General features: G+C 38.5%; 1 pseudogene; it reads left to right on the top strand.

Annotated features, from left to right (window-relative positions):
- The first annotated feature begins 2,955 nt into the window (after window positions 1-2,955).
- Window positions 2,956-3,348, top strand: LOC110324902 (annotated as a pseudogene).
- Window positions 3,349-8,701: the final 5,353 nt, after the last annotated feature.

Genomic DNA, 8,701 nt, shown 5'->3' with positions numbered 1-8,701 from the left:
TTTTCTTGCTTAAAGACATTTTTAAGTTTTAAGTAAGCATGTCTATGAGTGTGTGCATATGCATGTGTGTGTGCACATATATGTGAGAACGGTACCCCCACAGGCCAGAAAAAGGCATCCGATTCCTTGAAGCTGTTGTTATAGGCAGTTATAAGCCACCTGACATGAGTGCTGGGAACCAAATTGGGGTCGACTGAAAGAGCAGTGTACACTTTTAATCAATGACCCACCCCTTCACCTTCTGGTCTCATTTTAAATACACTTTCCCACTCATGGGGAATTTATCTTTGAGCTGGAAGTTGGAAGCTGGAGTTGGAAGACATGTTTAGTATCCATTCTCCACATTCCAAATCAAGTCTTCTTATTATGTCTTGCCTTCCTTCCTGGCCTGGGGTTGACACTGAAGATCTCATTTGAAGACTGAGGCCTTAGAGGCCAACTTACCTTCTTACCTCTTCTGAGCATCATGTTCTTGTGGGACTTACTACAGCCCCAACCAAAGCTCTAATTCCAGTATTTTTCTTAGCTAACAAAACTGAGCTATGGACAGTCTAAATAGAATATCTTAAAATTAATGCACTGATGACAAGTGATTAGCTACTATGTTCCTAAAAAATGGGTTATTTATTAGTATTAGAAGTCTGGGGCCTGGAGGAATATCTCAGTAAATGAAATGTTTGCTGTGGATGGATGAGGACCAGGATTCAGAACCTTAGCACCCATATAAAAGCCAGGTGTGGGTGTGTATCTATAATGCTAACGATGAGGAGACAGACATTGATGGATCCTAGGATTTCCCTGGCCAACTAGCCAAGGTCAAAGGGTGAATACCTGGCTCACTGTGAGCCCACAGACTGTGAATACTTCACACTGAAAGTTGAGCCTAGTAAGAAATCTTTCTCCACGTCACGCTTATTCATTGTCTATGCTAGATTGGTTGTCTGTATTTTCTAGTAACCAGGGGCCATACTTGTCTTTGGAAGATCTTTTGACATCCTAAATTCCCTTAAAGATCCAGCCTCGGTTCTGCCATCCCTAAGTCTCATTTTCTCCTTTGCTTACATATACATACTTCCTGCATTGCATAGTGTAAACTGTTCTTGAATTGTTGGTATCATTTGAACAATTCTACTGCAGTGGAAAGCTACTCTGGTATAATCCATTCAATAAAACAAAACTGCCATTTACTTTATTGTCATAAACACCACACATCAACGTTGTACATGTTAGTAGGACTTCCTGTAATATGTTGATGCATTCACTGAATGTCAGTCATGTCCCCCTGCTCACCCATTCTTTTACATTTGTCTTTTATATTTTCTATATCAGTGGTTTAATTTAGGTCTTTATGAATGCTAGGCAAAGGTCTACCCATGAGCTGTAGCTCTAGCTTTTCTATTTTTGGCTCCTACCTATTCATCCAAAGCCTTGCTTAGTCCCTAAAAGCCTCTCTTAACTTCTTCCTGTCCTTCTTCCCTTCCTTGTAGCTGTAAGGTTGATTCATGAGTTTTCATAAGAGTGAGGACTTATAACATTTATTCTTCTGTATGGCTTGCTTCAACAAACATAATTGTCTCTGATTCTGTCCATGTTGCAAATGGTAAAACTTCATTCCCCTTTTATGGCTGTGTATCATACCAGCACCAGACATTTACCACATTAAAAATATTATGAATCCCCTAAAGGATATTGAGATTGATCCCACATTTTGGTTGTTGCAAGAAGGATTGCAATAACCATTGGAGTGAAAGTATCTTTTTGGTGTGAAGATAAGATTTCATTTCTTTCGAATATTCAATAGTGAAATTATTAGATAATATGGTATTTTTTCCCTGTTTCTTTGAACAGTCTTTCTACTGTTTTCTACAATGATTTTCCTGATTTACATCCTCTTTCATAGATTTAATTGTCCTCTATTCCAGCGTCTCTTATCTCTTACCTTCCTACCAGTAACCATTCTGTCTAGGATGAGATGACATCTTGTTTTATTTTGACTTCAAGTACAAGTAAGATAAAGTGGTTTTCCATGTTTGGTTGTCTGTATGTCTTCTTTTGTGCAGTGTATCTGTTCTTTGGCCCACTGTTAATTGTCAGTGTTTTGGAGTTTGTCTTCCAAGTCCATCTACACTCTGGATGTTAGCCCAGTATCTGTCTATTCAGGCCCTTGACATGTTTCCTCTATATTGCCTGTGTTAGATTGCTAGGCTCCTATTTAATATTTATGTTTTTGAGTTGTTTTGTGCATTATGAGAGAAAGGGATCTAGCTTGGTTTTTTTGTATCTTAATATTCAAATTTCCCAGCACTATTTATTGAACAGATTGTCTTTTCACCACTGTATGTTTTTGACATCTTAAAACCAGGCATTCTAGCATTTTACCAACAGTCAAAAATAGAAGTTGGAGCCAAGATTCATGTACTTTCTCTTAGCACCTGATACTTTTCACTATATATGTATACTATGCATTTTAGGCAAAATGATCATGAGATGAAATAGCCTCAAATGTTTAGGTCAAGACCTTCATTGATACATTAAAGATTTTAGTCTTATCCACCTGAAGATGAGCTCTGCTTGAGTATATGTTTTCATCTCTGAGAAAAACTAGGGGCATTGATATTCTGCAGTGTTTCTGGGTGTAAGTTTCTTGTAATATAATCATACAGTGCTCTCTACTACAGTGAACATGAAGAATGTAATTCTATATTCATCTAAATTTCATAAAAATTTGGTTATTTCAAATATTTTGCTGTATTTTAGTTGTTGCAAATTCTCATACTTTTGAATTTTCATGTCCCAGATTTGGTACACAGATAATTCAATGGGGATAGCTACTTCCACAAATGCTCTCCCTCTCTGACCTGGATTTTATTTCGTCCATCTCTGAAATTACAGCCATAAGAAGTGAACAAGTGATAACTGTGCATTCGGCCCTCCCACCCTCTTTCTGTCATCACCATGGTATTCATGGATGTCCTGGTAGATGTTCTTAAGAGCATCAGCTATGCAGAGAAGAGAGGCAAATACCGGGTCCTCATCCGTCCGTGTTCTAAATTCATCATTTAGTTTCCAACTGTGATGATGAAACGTGGTTTCATTGGTGAATTTGAGATCATCAATGATCACAGAGCTGGGAAAATCATTGTGAACCTCACAGGCAGGTTGATCTAGTATGGAGCGATCAGCCCTAGCTTTGATGTGCAACTCTAAGAGCTAGAAAAATGGCAGAACAATCTGCTCCTATCAAGTCAGTTTGGTTTCAGTATACTGACAACCTTAGCTGGCATCATGGACCATGAAGAAGCAAGATGACAACATACAGGAGGGAAAACCCTGGGATTCTTTTTCTAGAGATGTAAGGCATAAATAAAAAGCATTCATGGACTGTGAAAAAAAATAAAAGAAGTGAACAAGCTAACTGTTCTAGCATGGAAACATGAAACTCTATTTGTGATAATGGGATTTGACTTGTCTTCTTTCCTTCACTTTCCATAATATCATAATGCTGATTCATCTGAATGTAGTTAGCATGGGCAGTCTTAAGAAATGCTTTACTGTACCAGAAAATGAGGATTAGAATTTAAGTTATTGTTTTTTCCAGACACTGACTTTGGGGCCGGGCCAAATGGATTTCTGGTTCTTAGACTGTGATAATCAACGTGACTGTGGGTGTGTGTTGCCAGATTAAATCTACAAGTGGATTTTTCTCTTCTTAGTGACAATAACTTTTTCTTCTATGGTGTCAACTAGAATGAAAGAATTTTTTTTTTTTTTTTTTGGAGATCGGTGGAAGGCAGCAACTACAAGTCAGCAATTGAAAACATTCCTTTCTCCTTAACTTTTCTCTTCCTCAGCCTCATTCCTTCTGTGGAAGTGGGGGTAGAGGGAATTCATTTCTCTTACGTGTAGATAATGGGAAGCTGAAACTCATGACCAATGGCTCATTTCCTCATCATGAATTATTCATGTAAAGTAGAAAGGCAAGAGATAGATAATATGAAGATTAATCTCCAAAGAAATAATAAAAGATTTGCTGGACTCTCAACAAATGTACAGTCATCAAATTGCATTTGACTCAGACTGAATCATAGTTGTCCAGACATAAGAAACCTGTGAACAGTATCTTTTACTTCAGAGTAGTTGATTAGGGCAGGGCCTCAGATGGCAGACCCAGGTGTGGGATCTTCAGTAACTCAGGAAACCTCTGAGAGGAGCAGGTGACAGTCTGTGGCTTCCTCTGGCTTTCAACCTCCTTGGTGAGGAGTGGGCCTTTTCTCTCTCTAGTTTGCTGGCTCAGGTAAGAGATGTGGCTGATGTGTTTAGATTGGAAGTTAAATCTTGACTTATAGAATCTACTTCTTGGAGAACTTCAAATTCAAGCAACTGTGCATTTTGAGTAAATTGCTAATTTCTGGAGATTTTAGAGAGTGATTAACTGGACTCCCATCGACTCTTAGATTCTATTTAACATAGCACTAGCATTATCTCGCAATTATTATTATTGTCATCTGTGTTTTTGGATGTATTTAATTTTATTTATAAAAACAACTACTCCATTGTATGTCATTTTTGTGTAGGCTCTTTAGCTTTTTTAGACTTTGGGAACTTTAAAAAGCTGTTTACACATATGCACGCTGTGTCATGTGGTTTTGCCTTGAAAAAATAGAAATGAAAGATGGGATAAAAGAGACAAAAAGGGAGAAAAGTAGGAGTGCATAAATTAAGATATAAACAGTGGTACATATATCAAAATTAAGTGAAATAAACATTTATGCACGTTTAGAGTTCATAATTACACTTTGAGTTTTAACTTATTCAATAATTCTATTATGTTTATGAAATAGGCATATTAATAGCATTATATGATCAAATAATATATATATATATATATATATATATATATATATATATATATATATATCACACATACACACACACACATACACACACAGTGCTAATGTGTGGTTAGATAATGAGAAATAATGCTAAATCAGCTAGGGCTAAGTGCAACTTTGGAACTTTGGAAACTGAGAACACACCCTCTATAGACATACCAGGTCTAGGTGCAGAGCTTCAGAAATCTATGGGAGATGCACAGGGATCTGAAATGTCCTTCTCTGTCTGGAACAGGATCAGCAGCATGGGGAGTGGTACCTGTAAGGTGCTTAGTTCCACACATTGCTTAGGTGGTCATGGCGGGAGCCATCATGGTGGGCCTTGTATTTTATTGACCGTTTGAGTTTAGGTAGGATTGCTTGTATGAGCACGAGATGGTCATTATTTACAAGGATATCAGTAACATGCCAGTGACTACAGCACTGAGGAAAACTATAGCTACTCCCCTGGCAACCATTAGCTGTCAACAGTTCTTCAGAGAGTGGTGAGCTCACATGAACCTCCACCAGATCCATGAGGGAATGCTGATATGTCCCGTTCTGTGCAGGTATCCAGAGTTGCTATGTGTTCTTGGGTAAAATGATCATGCCATATCCAGAAGATAGCACTTCCTAGCACTTCTGCCTGGTTTCTAGAGCTTACATTCTTCCTGCCCCATCTTCTGAATGTTCCTTGGGCACTGGAAGGGATGATGAAAGTGTCCCGTCGTAGATTCCTGTTTGGGGTTAGCCCTCACCAAGCCCACAGCTTCCCACATCCCCTTCCTAATCCTCACTTAACCCTTTCTATCGTAGTATTCTTTCCTCTTTTTGTATCTCCTCCTTCAAGGGCTTCTACCTTATGCCCCAGTTTTTTGCTTCCTGGACTCTTTAGGCACTCCAACTCAAATGTAGAAATCTAGGAGCTCATATATTAGAGAAAAATACAGCATTTGTCTTTCTAGGTCTGGGTTATCTGACTCAGTATAATATTTTTCCAGTTCTGTAATTTTCCTGAAATTCTCATTTTATTTTTCTTCAGTGATGACTAAATTCCATTATATATTATCTTAAATCCATATTAAGTAACTAATTCAATAATTAATTATCATAATGAATTCCATTAATTAATATACATTATATTTTTTACTAGTTGCCTATTATTTGATGGACAACTGTTTTGATTCTACTTCCCAGTTACTACAGTTATAGTCAACATAGACATGGACGTGCAAGTACTTCGCTTGGAGGGTATAAAGTTCTCTGGGGTTGCACATAGGAGTGTTATAACATGGTCATTGGTAGTCCTAGTTTTAGCTTTATGAGAAACCTCCACACTGATTTCTCTGTTGGCTAGGCCAGTTTACTATATTCTCACCAACAACACATAAGGGTTCCCTTTCCCCATATCCTCACGAGGCTGCCTGCCTTCCTTCCTGTCCCATGTAAGCAGCACATTTATTGACTTCAGTGTACAGGATATAAGTATCTGAAGGCCTCACCCCAGCCTCCCATATGGAAAGCAGTGTAATATCCCATAGGTTATAATGGGATATTATAATATTCCATAGGTTATAGGTTACAGTCTCTCATGAGTGTCCCAGTTCATGTCACCCATGCCCTGGGTTTCTTCCTTCTTCCCACTCTATCCTTTATGGTTTTGCTGTCTCTCCCATGGTTGTGAGATGACTTTCATGACAAGCAGCACATTATTTGCCTTTAACACACTAAAAGATAAAGATGAAGTCACATCCTTTTTGTTTTCATCCAGGAAGTGAAGCCCTGACCATGCCCTCTGTCTTCTAGCAGTACTAGGTACGGGGGCACCGTGTGCTGCAGGAGAGAATGTGGGTTCACACATTTCACACCTTACGATTTTTTTGAGGCTTATCGTGAAAAACAAAGGGTTAGAATAGGTGTTAGGTAGACCAAACTTCTAGTGGTCAGGATTCCTAGTTGCAAACAAGAGATTCTCAATATTTAATTTCAAATATTGGGAGGAGATGGTCATGTATTCAGACTCAGTAAACCACTAAACTTCTTCATTATGAAATCAAATAATATGGCTGGGAGGAGTACTGAGTGCACTGCAGACACCTATCAGTAGAAATATCACAGCACCTGTTGTTGGGAGTTGGCAGAAGTCATTCATGGTTGTTGTATATGGAGCCAGCACCTTCACTATATTATGCCATGATACTGCCTGTCAAGAGGTATTCCTGCTAATAGCCATTCATCTCACTTTTATCAGCAGACAGATCACTGTTGTACCTAATTAATGAAACCTAGAAGAGCCTCCATTTGCAATTGCAAAGGGGCCTGGGAAATAATTCTGGGAAATAACCTGGGAACTAATCCAGGTTATTCAGAGAGCAGAGCCCAAGGTAAGAATTCAAGACTCTTTGCCTTGAAAGATAGAAATGGAAGGATGAAGATGAGGTTGAGTAGAGGCGATATAGAAATAATAACCATGCTGACATGTTATATCTGCTTCAAGGTAATCCTGAGAAAGAGAAGAAAAGGATAGGTTTTTTTTTTCCTGAAATTTAATTCCATACCCATATCTTTCTTGTAAAAGTCAGCATCACCGAGGCCAGTCCCATCAGGCTTTCAAATTGTATAAGCCAGGCCACTGGAGAGCATTCCAGAAGCCAAATCCCATGCCTTACACAGGGACAGTTCAGCTAGGAGTGGAAGGGAAAGAGCAACTTAGTGTGATCATATGAACACCCTCAGGATGTGAACCACATGGTCTTGTACTCCTTTTTTTATCTCCAGGCTGTTTCTGTATTCAAGATGTACAACATAGAAGTGGGGATGTTGTGCATCTGCAAAGAAGATGACTTCTCTCCATGTTATCAGCAATGACACTAGTCAGAAAGAAGCAGGAGGGAGGATACAAGCAGGCTCAAGAGGGTTTTATACATATAGTAAGGTTTGGGGCTTTCCAGCTAAAGAGAAGAGAAAGCTGTTTCACAGTGTACAAAGCTATCATGTAGGGAGTGTATCCAAAAGATGTGAGACAGAATACTTCTCTATCCATCTCTTTTGACCCCACAGTTAAAGTGTGTCTCCCTTCAGGCTCTGTAGAGAGTTTCTTCAATCTTATTGTCTCAAAAGTAATAGCAAATTAAAAGTCATTAGGCCAGTTCTGCTTCACTTTTAACACCACTGTGTTCTCAAGTATAGACATGATGCCCAGCAGGGCATAGAGCTGGATGAATGTTGAATGGATGGATGAGTGAATACAGATAGCAAAGTATAAGGTAGACAGTGATAGAGAGGTCACTCTATGGAATAAATAAATAAGCAATCTTTATCCCCTGAGAAGAATTGCATAAAGAAATAATGTCTCTGAACTGTGTCTTGGCATGCTTGGTTTAAGATCCCACAAAAACAAAAACAAAAACAACCCCCTCCTCAAAAACATCTGTGGCAGGAAAAAAAAAAAAACCACAAAAGCAAAAATTTACATACAGAAATGTTTTTGTCTGTTCATAAGATGGTAAAGTCAGTGTTCAGTTGGGCATCCTATAAGCAGTTTCACACTTAAACACACACACACATCTACACACATAAACTAACACACATATATGCACATACAGATACATACATACAGACACACACATGCATACACATACTAAAACACACATACATTTACGCACCACACAGACACACACACTGGAGGTGGGGGAGAAGTTGTAGATTTCTGTGGAACTCATTTTCTTGACTGAGAGGTCAATGAAATGTTATATTGAAGAGAATAAAGCCTTAATTTCTTTTAGGTCAGAACTCTTGAGAGACATTTTTCTTCCCAGTGCCCTGGGAAA

This window comes from Mus pahari, chromosome 7 (genome assembly GCF_900095145.1).
Source record: "Mus pahari chromosome 7, PAHARI_EIJ_v1.1, whole genome shotgun sequence".
Taxonomy (NCBI): Eukaryota; Metazoa; Chordata; class Mammalia; order Rodentia; family Muridae; genus Mus; species Mus pahari.
The sequence above is the reverse complement of the archived record's forward strand: the minus strand, read 5'-3'. Positions and strand labels throughout refer to the sequence as shown.